The 12970-nt window shown below is 43.5% G+C and overlaps 1 long non-coding RNA gene across 1 annotated transcript; it reads left to right on the forward strand.

Moving 5' to 3' along the window:
* The first annotated feature begins 5271 nt into the window (after positions 1–5271).
* On the forward strand, positions 5272–8260 carry LOC9272216 (uncharacterized). Its single transcript, XR_001544265.3, has 2 exons — positions 5272–5592; positions 7685–8260. It is a non-coding gene; the product is annotated as an uncharacterized lncRNA (long non-coding RNA).
* The last annotated feature ends 4710 nt before the right edge of the window (positions 8261–12970 follow it).

The following is a 12970-nucleotide window of genomic DNA, read 5'->3' on the forward strand; positions in this document are numbered from 1 at the left end:
GTCACAAGCCCCATTGCATAACAAGCCCAAAACTGAATGTTGGAGACACTCTAGATCAAAACGTTAGCAAGCGGAAATGGTATACTGTTATACCTAATTTTATAAAATTATTTTATCTCTAACCTTTTTACATTTCCTTTTTACCTTGTTGCAATTACTGACAATCACCCAATTACTGGACTTTGCAGATGACATCGAAAAAATCCTAGGAAACACTAACAAGCATCCATTCAGGACAATACATTTTTTTTCATGCTAGCAATGGTGTTGTTTTTTTCTTGCACAATTTTCATCTCAAGTCCCAACGACTATTTATTTAATTCGTTATTAAGGAAAAAATTGATGGATGCTTTATCTAGACCTCTATGTACACTAATATCAAACAAATCTAAGCTATAGATAAATTAGAATTAGATTGGCCTAATATCAATTGGGCGTGGCAAAGACGCGCCATTATTTCTAGTACTCATGTTAACCTGTGCAAAGCTGACAACCATTATGGTTGGGAATAAGTTCACTTTAGGTCCCTAAATTTGTACCTAGTCTGATTTTCATCCTCAGTATAGAAAATCGGATACAACGCATCCCTCAACTTACAAAACCGTGCAGAAAAGGTCCCTCAGCAGTATTATGCCCGGTTTTAAACGATGTGGCGCCTACGTGGCTCCCTTTGACTAGGTCCTCGTCCCACGTGGCATTGACGTGGCGCTCATGTGGCAATTGGATCCCGGGAAAATAATAAAAAACCGTGGGACCCACATGTCAGCCACATAAAAACAATAAGAAAAGGTGGGGCCCATGTGGTCCCACATGTCAGCCCCCTCTCCTCTCTATCCCCCCCCACTCTCTCGGTCTCGTACAGAACGGCGAGCGGTGGTGCAGAGGGGAGCGGTGGGCGGACGACGGCAGGCGACGGACGAGGAAGGAGGCGGCGGGTGGCCAGGCGAGGAGGGAGGCGGCGCGGCGGCCGGAAGAGGAAGGAGGCGACACGCGGCGGCCGGGCAAGGAGGGGCGGTGCGCGGCGGCTGGGCATCGCGGGCGGAGCGGCCGACGGCGTGGAGCTGCCGCGCTCGCTAGAAAAGGGATGGCAGGCTCCGGTTCCTGGTGCGGAGCCCGCAATCGTGCTCATCTTCAACGCCTCCGCTCGTCTGCCGTCAGCGTCCTCTCCGTCTTCGCCTTCGATGTCGAGGGCGTAGATGTCCGCCTTCGACGGTTGTCATCGTTGCCGTCAGGAGGAGGAAGAGGCAGAGGAAAAGGTCGCCGTCAGCGGTTGTCGTCGTTGCCGCGATGTCCAGCCACCGCGTGCCGTCCCTCCTCGCCCGGCCGCCGCGCGCCGCCTCCCTCCTCGCCCGGCTGCCACGAGCTGCCCCTCCTCGGGGCGGAGCTAGCACAAAATGAAGGGGGGTTCCACTTGTTTGCTTTACTCTAGTTTGAATCAAATTTAGCTTAATACGAGTGCCTAACTTTGAACTGACAGAGTATATATATGGTGAAAATAGACAAACTATAGCTAAAATTTTGTTTGAACCGGGTTCCTGGGCACCCCCCTAGCTATACATAGCTCCGCCCCCTGCCTCCTCGCTCGGCCTTCGCCCACTGCTCCCCTCTACGCCGCCGCTCGCCGCTCTGTACGAGACTGGGAGAGAGAGAGAGGGGGGGGATAGAGAGGAGAGGGGGCTGACATGTGGGACCACATGGGCCCCACCTTTTCTTATTGTTTTTGTGTGGCTGACATGTGGGTCCCATGGTTTACTATTATTTTTCTGGGATTCAATTGCCACATAAGCACCACGTCAATGCCACGTGGGACGAGGACATAGTCAAAGGGAGCCACGTAGGCGCCACGTCATCCAAAACCGGGCATAGTACTGCCGAGGGACCTTTTCTGTACGGTTTTGTAAGTTGAGGAATGCGTTGTATTCGGTTTTTTAGACTGAGTATGAAAATTAGACTGGGGGACAAATTGAGGGACCCAAAGTGATTCCTTATGGTTGTGATAGGCTGACAGAAATGACGCTGTGGGGAAGGCCGGAGAAACCCACAACTTGAAGCCCAGCATTGGGCCCTGGACACGGCCATACAGTCCACGCAGGCCCATCGAAAATTCTAGTTTCAAGTCAGTCGCAACCATTGGTTGCGATCCAATTTTATGTGGGCTGCGACGTCTCCCGGATGCCTGGCCCAAGCGAGCGCGGAATCATTTGGGTAGCTTTGTGCAGTTCTTTTTCTTCCGGTGATCTGTTTGCGTCTTGATGCGATATTCTCCACAATCTCCACTACTCAGTATAAGCTAGTTTGCTCTATATTTTGAATTTTCCATGTTTCAGCATTTCAAATGTGCAATAGAATAATTAAAAATGTTTCATCGAATGGAAGCTGTTGCCTGTGAAATTGTCATATTGTGCTTCATGATTATGGTTTTTCTGCAATATTTTTTTTCCGGATATGCCTTATACGTTTGCATGGGAGGAGAAAATATGATAGGTAGGCCTACCAATTTTTAAAATATAATTGTTGAATGTTGTGCGCAAGTTATGTAGGACCAAAACCACTTTGGATTGAGAGGGGGTGGAGGCTTATTTGGTTTGAGCAGTTGGGTGTGTCAATGTGTCTTGTATTCAAGTTCATGGCTTAATTAGGTCGATCGCAGTAGTTTAGGGGTTAATTCAGGCTTTTCTCTTATAATAAAATAATATGTTGGGTGTTCAGTAGTTAATTGTTATGTTTTTGTGGTTCGCTTAATCTCCATAAGAAAGTATTAGAGGGATTAATTCCACATCATAATAGCAGTTGGGTGAAGGATTGAACAAACAAGACCAATTCTTGGAAGGAAACAATACCACAGGCAATCTTATTGGTCAAGAAAGAAAGAGATAATTATCGGTATAAAAACTAATTTGAATCCTATTTAAAGATACGCCCTCGAGCTCTACCAAAGTCAAAAATAAAAGGAGGAGAGAAAGAGAGAGCGTGTGTTAATTTATTCCCGTCTTCACGTACAATCTCTCAGCTGATCGGTCGATCAGAAGAAAAAGGAGGCCGGCAGAAAAGCCCCCGGCCGGGGATGACGTCACCAACGTGTCATCCTACCGGTGGTGGACTGTGGAGTGTGGACGAAACGATTTGAGAGAACCGAAGTGGAGTAAAATACTATGTGGGCCATGTATTTATGGGAAATTCGCGGTCAGAAAAGCCGGGGAAATGGCGACCCCAACGTGTGCCCCGAACGAAAAAGGAAAAACACGGGACGGGTCGACGTGTGCCCGAAGGCCGAACGTATAAAAAAAGCCGGTGTTGAATCAAACGGCAGAATTATGCGAGTTCGCAGAAGCTTCCTTGTTTAAAGACATGATCGTCATTTGGGCTTTTCGGTTAAGGCCATGTTTACTTCCAAAAACTTTTTCCCAAAAACATCATTTTAAATCTTTAGACACATATATGGAGTATTAAATATAGATAAATTAAAAAACTAATTACACAGTTAAGAGAAAAATCATAAGATGAATCTTTTGAGCCTAATTAGTCCATGATTAGCCATAAGTGCTACAGTAATCCACATGTGCTAGTGACGGATTAATTAAACTCAAAAGATGCGTTTTGCGGTTTACTTATGAAATTAGTTTTTTCATTCGTGTCAAAACCCCTTCCGACATCCGGTCAAACGTCCGACTTGACACCCAAAAATTTTCTTTTCGCGAACTAAACAGACCCTAAGAGCAAGTTTAGGGGGTGTTTGGGAGAGAAGGGCTAAACCCCTTAATAGTATACTCCAAATCTTATATAACCAATCTATCGCGTTCAAACTTGCAGTCGAATGGCTGACCTGTACATGAAGCACAGTCCAGTGACAGACAGACTACCGAAACAGCCCATAATTAGTTATCCTACGTGCGGCAGAGTACTAAGAGTATCTGGAATGACCGAATGACAAGTGGGCCCAGAACAGAAAGGTCCCGCCGTGTCAGTGGGAGACTGGGAGGCCCATGCCCATGTGCGACTTTCGTCTGACTTTCTTCTGACCTTTTTTTTAAGTGTGTGCACGCTCGCGTCCTCAAGCAAAATTTTCTACTGACATTTCTTGTTTGTGTTTGCGTTGTCATCTATATATATTTCTTCCTCCGCCTATCTTCTGAGCATATGTTTTGCACCTCCAGCTCCAGCAACCAAGCCACCCCAACTCCGACGGTCCCTCCCACAGGTCTCTCTCTCTCCCCCTCTTCTGTAGTTCACGAGGAGAAGATCGGGCAGCCACGAATCGGTCGAGAGATTTAATGGCGGCGGCAAAGCTACTGTTGGGTGATGCTCGCCGCGAACCGGAGGCTAAGATCGCCTCCGCTCTGGGCGCGCTCGGCGTCGCCGCCATCTCCATGGCCACCACTTTGGCCGCAGAGTTCGAGCCGTCGCCGGGCGGCCTCCGCACAACCACCTACAACCACCTCGCTGTCGCGGGGCTCGCAGGGACCTTCCTTGGCGGGGTGGCCCTGGTCGGTGCTTCAGTCTGGGTGTCCGACAACCCAGCTGCCCGCCGTGCAGCCGGAAAGAAGTTGCTCTACTTCGCCGCCCCGCCGCTCCTCGCCGCGGTCGTTCTATCGGTGGCGGCGCTGCTCTGGTAAGTGCCGCAAAGGCTCATGTACTACAAGCCCCCCCTGTCCGGCCGCATCACTATCTTGTTGGAGCTGTATTGTCATCGTGTAATAGTGCGTGTTTCTTCTAGTTCTAGTCCATTGTGTGTATCACCAATGTATGATCACGTCTCCTTCTGTTCTTGGTCTGTCAAAGTGTTGTTCGTATGATGGCCGGCTTAATCGACGAGTGTTTTGTTAATTATGAGTTCATATCTCGCAATTTCAAGCAAATGGGGAGCTATTTAGTACTAGTTTTCAGCTTAATTACATTTAGGGAAGAGTGGATTCGGAGTACTCCATGCATATCGGCGCCGCCGCCGGCGACAGCATGGCGGGCGTTTCTCATCAATTGCGCCACCGCTGCCGCCCCCATAGCAGTACTACTACTGTCTCGGTGGCGCTGGGGGACTGCGTTGCCCTGGAGGCGGCAGAGTGGTGGCGTCTCTCCACGCCGCTCGCCGTCGCCGCCGACGCCGACGCTGAATAGTTCTGGAAGTTTGCCTTGTCGGCCGTCGTGTCCTTCTGCCGCTAAAAGCCCATCTTTTTCTCCTTTTTCTTTTCTTTTCTTTTTTTTTTTGGGGCAACTGTTAGAAGAGAGGGAAGGGTGGGCCATATTTAAGTGGGGCCCACATGCCGTATCATATCCATGACCTTTGTCCTTGCGTTGCCGCCGGCGGCGGCGGCTACGGCCATGGAGATCTCACGCGACCATTTGCCGGTGAGGTCGGCTGCTCCGCCTCCGCCTCGGCATCTACGCCTGATTGGATCCCCACCCCTATCTCCACTGACTGTGCTATCGCGTTTCCGGCGGTGGTTGATCGAGGCGGTAGCCCGTGCGGCGCGCGAGATTCCGCCCGTCCACGGATTTCCGGTCGCCATCGCGGGGATTCGTCTTCTCCGGCCAACCCCTCGCTGCGCGATCCTGCGCCGCCCGTCCTCGGGCAGGATCTGGTCGGGGTCGCTTGTGGTAGGTGTTGGGGGGGCACTTGGGTTTGGAGGACAGCATCGTTGATGTGCTTTGACTTTGAGTTCCTTGCTAATTTAGTTATGCTGACTGTTCCCATAATCCCTAAAATCCCAGCAGTTGCGTTGTGTGGTAGGTTATGTAAAGCGCATTCCTGTGATGAAAAATAGACCCTGGGAGACATATAATCACTTGTATCAAGCGATCCACACACTAGGCCCCCAAATATTGTCGTAGATACCATTTTCTCTTCAGTATGCTGCTTAAAATGCAAATTGTAAGCTTTTCGCTGTGCTGTCCAGCTACATCTAGTTCCTTATGTTTAAAGACTGATATTGGTCTTTGCCTCTTTGGTTGTGTGTGATGTGCTTCTTTTTAATCGCAACACTTGATCTTTACTATCGGTGCATATTTAGTTCCAGTATGTCCTTTTAGTTAAGTTGCTGAAGCATTGAGCATCTTGTCATGTTGATCTTCTTATGAGTGGTTCAAGATGGTTTGTTCTGTTTTAATGGAAGTAAAAAATGGGGCCTGTCCCCTCCTAATGGGAAGAGAAAAGGAGATGTATTTCAGCAACCATGTGTTATAGTATAATCCAAATAGTTCGCTAAGCTACGTTATATCCTGTTCTGAGTATTTATTTGATTTGCTGCAAAGTTATTAAATTTATGGCATTGTTATACATGATTTGTACTTGATTATATGTTGCTATTGGTGATTCATGTAATTAGAGCTGAATGGGATTTTTGCTACATACACATTGCTTCTTTCAACAACCCTTATGCAAACAAAATTAAAGGACTGGTTTCTCTGCTGTGCTGATTTCCATTGTTCCCTAGCTGAAGCTTAAGTAATTGCAAAATTTGTAGGAACTCATCTGTTCTTTTGCTCTTACAATAAATGTGAGGTTTGTATTCGAGCTACACTCATGCTATGTGCATGCGCTCTGTCTATCTGAACCAATAGACTTTTGTAAATACATTTGCACAAGGCATTGAGGTCAACTAAAATTCTACTATGCCCAATGGTGCAGCCATATTTCATACATGAATATGGCTATCGCTTTGTCTGATAGGTTATGGACTGTGAACTCTATGTGTTTATTTTGATGTGGAATGGCCTCAGGGCAACGCAGGATAACTCATACATGCAATCCATACACTAGGTCCTGAAATATTTTCTTAATGCCCTTTTCTCTTTTCACTATACTCTACTTGTTAAACTTCTAAGAAAAGGCTTATCCCTCTACCGTTCTATTACATCTATAATTCATTTGTTTTGATGTCAAAAGCAGTGTATTGAGCTGTATATCTTGTTGGAGCAATTTTACATTCCTTGAGGAGGTACCATGGGGTACCAAAAAATTTAATGTAAAATTTGGTACCTGATAGTACCTAGGTATCAAGAGATACTAAATTTACAATAGAAAAAATAGTACCTCATGGTACCTCCTCAAGGACTGTAAAATTACTCATTTTGTTGTGATATACTCTAGCTCATTGTAGTTAGTGTTTTGACTTATTGCTAAACCCTTGGGAGCATCTCATAATGTTTAACTCTGATGAATTGTTTGAGATGACTTTTTTTTTTGTCTAGATGAATAGTGGCATCGCAACCCCAGGCAAGAGCACTAGGGCCTAGAGGTATTCCTAGAAACTTAGGAGCAAATGGACAAAGATGTAGCAGGACCAGAGCAGAGGACATTTGGCAGCTTTGAAATACCATAATGCATCTCGTAAAAAATATTCAACTTTTAAAATTTGTACTATGTAATAGACTAATAGGTGGTTAAATTCTGTTCTTCTGAGTGATAGAATTGCAGATTGTAAATCAATATCTACTTGTACAAAAGATGAGTAAATCTTTTGCTCATTCTTATCTACTCCTTTTTTATTTGTCAAAATGAATAGGAATAGCAGGGTGCCTTTAAAGTATAATCGAAAGAGTTGGTAAATTTTAATATACTTCTGAAAGAATCATCATCCTTTTGTCATTATCTTTTTCATGTATTGAACAACAGATTTGCACATATGTATTTTTACCATCAGTAACAGCTCTTTATTAACGGATAGTATATTGTTCTGCTTTTATGTAGGGGGATGTTGAGTTGTAAGAAGACCAGATGCATCTGCTCTGATTTTAGTGGCATGTATAACTATAACCTGTCAAAGAGCAGCAAAAGAAATGCCTCGTAGCTGTGTGATACATAACTTTGCCAGGATATCTCTCTGTTTATGCACACAGACTGCTATGGCATTTTTAACCGTTTGCTCAGTTGCTCTTACGTGCATTTCTGCTGGCATAAGATGGTGGCATGGTGGAGGTTCTGTTGTTAAACCCTGGTATCAGGACTTGATCGAGCAATTTGGTATGTTCGGTGAAAATTCATGCTCATTTGAGTGATTGTACAGTACTCCGAAGTTGGTGTTTTCTATGCTCCGGTAATTGTGGATCACTGGTATAATGAGGAAATCAACCTAACGTATAATTGCCATGGTCTGTATTTGTGTGTATGTGGAGACTGGTGTGTGTACTAATTTTCTGGAATGTCATTTAATCAGAAGAGTTGTTTAGAAGAGGCATAGGCAAATTCTCTTGTAAGGCTTATGTAGTTCGAGTGTTTAACATGGTTATAACAGTAGTGTTTTCTATGACGACATTTATGATTAAACTGTGTCTACAATTCCTGCCTTTTGTGCAGAAAAAGAAAAGCACTGATAAAACATCCTAGAGTTGAGTGCATTGCGCTGCTGCGACTGATTCTAAAAGCTTGACAGCAAGAGTTAGAATAGAGCAATATTCTGCATAATTTTCCTGCATCTGTGAATTTTGCTACTCTTGTACTCCCTCCGTCCCAAAATATAACAATTTTTACTTAGATGGGATGTATCATATTACTACGAATCTAGATATGAGACATGTCCAAATTCATAGTAGTAGGATATGTCCCATCTTAAAAAAATATATATTATATTTTGGGAGGGAGAGAGTAAAACATGTGCTCGGGTGTGCAAACCTGACAGCCATTATGGCTCTGATAACTCATGCTCCCTCCGTCTCACGATATAAGGGATTTTCAGTTTTTGCTTGTAACGTTTGACCACTCGTCTTATTCAAATTTTTTTTGCAAATATAAAAAATAAAAAGTTGTGCTTAAAGTACTATAGATAATAAAGTAAGTCACAAATAAAATAATTAATAATTTCAAAAAAATTTGAATAAGATGAGTGGTCAAACGTTACAAGCAAAAACTCAAAATCTCTTATATTATGGGACGGAGGGGGTAGTTGCTATGCCTATATTTTGTCGGGTGAGCTGGTGGTGGTACGTTTGGTTTAGGGTTTAGAGCTGACTCTGGTGGAGACCCTTTCGGGACGTTGCATCAGCTACAGCCTACAGGGTTGCGCGTTTGTTGGGCCGAATATTGAAGTGCGTGGGCCGTGGGCCGTGGCCAGGACGGCGGATGGATCATCCTCGTGACGTATCTCTTCCCCTCGACCAACAATTAACGAGTTGCGGGTGGCGGCGTTGAAGCAGCTGGACTTTTTTTTTTTTTTTGCTATATATAGGGCATGTTTGGCACAAGCTTCAGCTCCACCTCTCTTAGAGCTGGAGCTCAGCCAAACAGTTTTAGCTCCACCTAAAATGGGAGCAGAGCTGGGTGGAGCTCTCACAAAATAAACTAGAGTTGTGGAGCTGGGTTTAGACAGCTCCACAACTCCACTCCAGACCCAACTCCTAGAGCTAAATTTAGGAGTTGGAGCTCTATCAAACAGGCCCATAAAGTCAATTTTGCTATATCTCACTCGAAAGATTTCTTTTATCTCTCACTCAAATTTACAGTGTATTTTCTTGTAATTTATGAAATTTACATGGTAACTTTTGTTTTGAAATTTATATTGGATTTGGTCTTTTTCTCGAAGATATGGTAATTTAGTATCCATTATGATGTTTCTTAGTTGCTTTTTGCTTTTTACTATGTCTATTGGATTTTAATCTAAAAATTTAAAATATGTGTGAAAAGATTTATAGCTACTCCCATATAAAGTTCTATTTTTCTAACTTGCTGATCTTGAGATTTTTTTTCATCGAAATTTATTTTTCAACATTTGCTTTTAGATCGCTAAGAACACATATAAAAGTTTTATTTACAAATTATTTTTTGCTTGCAAATATGTCGGGCCCTTTTTTTGTTTTTGTTTTTATCTTTATAATATTCGTTGCAGTTTGCAAAACACGGGAATTTAGATAGTTATGTAAAAGATGTCAAAGAGACATGATGCGGTCTGACAGTCCAACGTAAGGAAGCTTCGTAGCGCAACTATGGGGATGTTCATAAATCTAGGTGAAAAGTTTTACCGTGTCACATCGGATATATGAGCACATATTTAAATTATTAAACATAGTCTAATAATAAAACAACCTATAGATTCCGTCCGTAAACTGCGAGACGAATTTATTAAGCCTAATTAATCCATCAATAGTAAATGTTTACTGTAGCACTACATTATCAAATCATGGAGCAATTAAGCTTAAAAGATTTGTCTCGTAAACTAGTCGCAATTTGTGCCATTAGTTATTTTTTAGCCTATATTTAATATTTTATGCAGGTATTTAAACGTTCGATGTGACAGGGCGAAAAATTATAAGGCGGGATCTAAACATGGCCTATATCAGTTGGCATCGCACGTTTACATCCTCGAGCAGTAGCACTGCATGTCTGCATGGCAGCTGGAGCATCACTCGCCGGCATCTACGTGCGCTTGAGCGAATGCGTCCGGCAATATTATGGAGTAAAAGATTGCTTATGTTGCCCCTCTTTGATCAAAAAATAGTTGGGTGTTTGGCTTAGGTAAAGTTGGTTTTAAATTTTAGAAATAATTTTAAGGACCTTTCGGAAAACACAAGTACACAGAACAACCAGAACACAAGTAGAAAAGGCCACATGAACCAGCTTTTATAGAAAAAAACCAAAACAGGGTCACAACCACTTGAACGTTCACTGGAGAGGAGAGATTCCCCATCTAAATTTCCATTAAGGTCCTGTTTAGTTTTAAAGTTTTTTTTTTCCAAACTTTCAATTTTTCATCGCATCAAACCTTTCATACACCACTGGTGGACAAACCATCTTTGGTCGGTCGACCAAATCCCACAATAGCCCTGGTTCCATTAAAACCGGGACTAAAAACGATTTTTAGTCCCGGTTAAAAAAATTTTGATCTTTAGTCCCGGTTGGTAACACCAACCGGAATTAAAGATGATTTTTAGTCCCGGTTCATCCCCTGTCAGATGTATGTTAGGGGGTCGAGGATCTTTAGTCCCGGTTTATACTACCAACCGGGACTAAAGATTACCACTTTAGTCCCGGTTGGTAAAGATCGATTGATCTTTACTCCCGGTTGGTGATACCAACCGGGACTAAAGATCGATCTTTACTCCCGGTTGTAGTTATCAACCGGGAGTAAATATTTCTCTCCCACATCTGATCGGTTAAGTCCAAACAGATAGTTAGATAAGATTGGAAATCCCCTCTATTCCTCTTCTCAGATCCAATCCTCTTCCTCCTCCTCTCCCCTCTCTTCCTTCCCTCCTCCCCTTCCTCTTCTCTTCCTCCCCTCTCCTTCCTCCCATCAGCCGGCCCTTCCTCCTCCCCTCTACTCCCTCTTCCATCAGCCGGCCGACGGCGGGCGGTGGCGGCGGGCAGGAGGCGGGTGGCGGCGGCGCGGCCGCACGCGTGAAGGCGGGCGGCGGGCGGTGGGCGCGCGCGTGGAGGCTGGCGGCCGGCGGGCGGCGGCGGTGGGCAGGCGGCCGGCGGCGGCGGCTGCTGCGCGCGGGCAGTCGGCTGCTCGTTTGCTTTTTTTTTTTTGTAATTTGTGTTTCATTGGATCTATAATTTTTTAGATGTTGTGATTCATTGCATCACATGGATCTGAGATGTATAATTTGTATAATCTGTGATGTATTTAATTTGTGTGTAGTTTTTTAGGATTTGTGATGTATTTGATCTGTGTGTAGGATTTGTGATGTATTTGATCTTAATATTTAGGATGTTGATTTGGAGATATGCATCCCATTTGATTCGGGAGAAAATACAGGGATTAACACTAGCCATTAGCAAATCAACAATAAAATAAAATAAAAAAGATCTCGAGGTCTTTAGTCACCAACCGGGACTAAAGATTCCCCCTCTTTACTCCCGGTTGGTGTTACCAACCAGGACTAAAGATCGATCTTTAGTCCCGGATTCGTAGTCCCGGTTAGAAAACCGGGACTACAAAGGGTTCTAAACCGGGAGTAAAAAGCATTTTTCCACCAGTGCACACACAATTTTTCTATCACATCGTACCAATTTCAACCAAACTTCCAAACTTCAGTGTGAACTAAACACAGTCTAAATAAAGAACAAGAGATTACACAGCAGTAATTCTAAAAAAAAATTACACAGCAGGAAGTTTTCTAGCGGAGTTTAGCGAATCTGCCATTACATAAAATCAAATACAAGAAGATAAATATAAAGAGGTGACGTGTGATTAATTGAGTTTTACTCCCTCCATTCCAAAATATAAGACACAACCACTCTAAACTCAAAGACCAAAAAACCATTATTATCACCTCTTTGTTTGAATAATCTTAACTAATACAATGCATGCACCCAATAGAATTAAGCATCTTGATTTAAAAACAATAATTTAGAAGAGAGAATATGCTATTAATTGTCATGCATACATGCACGCCTTATATTATGAAACACCTTTAAAAAGTAGTTGCGCCCTATATTTTAGAACAGAGGGAGTAATATTTTAGAATAACTTTCATATAAAAAGTTTTCGCACAAAATACATCGTTTAGCAATTTGAAAAGCGTGCCATGAAAATCTTAATCTTCGGCCAAGTTTAGTTCTAAATTTTTTCTTCAAACTTTCAACTTTTTCATCACAAACTTCCCTACACACATAAATTTTCAACTTTTTCATCACATCGTTTCAATTTCAACCAAACTTTCAATTTTGGCGTGAACTAAACACAACCTTCATCTAACTCTTGTTGAAGGAAAGAACTGAAGCTTAGTACTAAACTTGTCTTGGGAATGTAGGAATCGATTTTTTTAAGGGACGGAGGGAGTACGTTCACACATTACATTATTGCAGCTCTGCCTCCACTGTACTCCTCCATTGCACACCTGCCAGAAATGCATGTCTAGCACGCAGTCACGCACACATGTAGTAGTACAACCAGACATTCCATGCAAAGTATAATCCCCAAACTGCCTTCGTTCGAGATTCCAGCGACCAGCGGTACAGAGCGCGGAACTGGCGTTGACCATATTCCGATCCATTTCGAATGCCTAAAGATCTGACCACAGGGTGACAGGGGGGACAGAG

This window comes from Oryza sativa, chromosome 1, assembly GCF_034140825.1.
Source record: "Oryza sativa Japonica Group chromosome 1, ASM3414082v1".
NCBI classification, from domain to species: Eukaryota; Viridiplantae; Streptophyta; class Magnoliopsida; order Poales; family Poaceae; genus Oryza; species Oryza sativa.